This window comes from Arachis hypogaea, chromosome 19 (genome assembly GCF_003086295.3).
Source record: "Arachis hypogaea cultivar Tifrunner chromosome 19, arahy.Tifrunner.gnm2.J5K5, whole genome shotgun sequence".
Classification (NCBI taxonomy): Eukaryota; Viridiplantae; Streptophyta; class Magnoliopsida; order Fabales; family Fabaceae; genus Arachis; species Arachis hypogaea.
Genome location: NC_092054.1, coordinates 118548641 through 118550005, shown reverse-complemented (window position 1 = coordinate 118550005; position 1365 = coordinate 118548641).

The window sequence follows — 1365 nt, the reverse complement described above, 5'->3', positions numbered from 1 at the left end:
CCACCTCCACCTCTTCACATACTTCTTCACTTTCAATCCTTTATTCATCAATTTCATCTAACTCTTCTCCATCACTCAAATCATAAATAGGAGGTTGAGAGAAATCTACCTCCACATTGATTTCTATCTCATTGGGAGAAGGTTCTTCAAATTCAAAGGATTTACCACCAAGAAGATTGGATGCATGATCTTCATCACCAAGGGAACTCAATTCTTGCTCCATTCCTTCCAAGTCTTCATTCAATAATTATTTTGGAGGTTGTGCACTCTCCTCCTCAACATCAAATTCAATCTTCTTGGAGAGGTTCTCTTCAACTCTAGGTTCCCAAGGAGGTTCTGCATCTCCTAAGTCTTCAACCACTTCTTCCTTTTCTTCAATGGTCATAGGCTCCTCCAATTGCTCTAATACAAAATAACATCCCTCATTTTCCACCGGGGTTCCCAATTTCTCCTTCATGCTATGCTTTTCAATTAATTCTCCACATGTGACCATGGGAGTGCTTTGAGTGCTCAAGCATTGGGAAGCTAAAATGCTTACTACCTTGGTCAAGGTAGCCACAAATTCTAGTGTCTCCCTTTGCATTTCTCCTTGCCCTTGAAGTATAAGGCCAAGGATTTCATCCATTGGGGATTGGAGTGGATAAGAGGGTTCATTGTCTTAGAGAAAGGGTTCATAATAGGAAGGTGGTTCTTCTTGGTAAGGGTATGGTGGTGTATATTGAGGTGGTTCTTGGGGGTATTGATATTGGAATGGTGGTTCCATGTATGGCTCATATGGTTCAAAAGGTGGTTGGTATGGTGGATATGGATTGGGGTCATGTGTTTGGTGAAAAGAGGTTTGTGAGTATGGTTGAGGGCTATGTTGAGGATATGGTTCATAGGCATATGGTGGTGGTTCTTGAAAATCACAAGGAGATTCACCATAGCCATTAGATTGATATGCATCATAGAATGGCTCTTGTTCATAGTCCAATGGTGGAGGTTGTTGCCATGAGGATTGATCATATGCATATGGCTCCTCCCACCTTTGATTGTTCCATCCTTGATACACATCCTCATTGTAGCTCTCATTTCCTACAATATAGTTGTAATCATACTCATAGCCAAAGTGAGAATTCATGATAGCAAGAGAAAATGAAAACAAAATCAAATAAGAAGCAAGAAAATTAAATCCTAAAACTAGCAAGAACTAACAAAGAAGCAAAAGGCAAACCTATTTACAATATTCACATATATACAATAACTAATAACATAACACCATTGCAAATCCCCGGCAACGGCGCCATTTTGATGAACGGGATTCTTGACAGTTTAGAATTCACAAATGAATTCTCGTTGCAAGTATAGTTTCTAAACCAACAAATA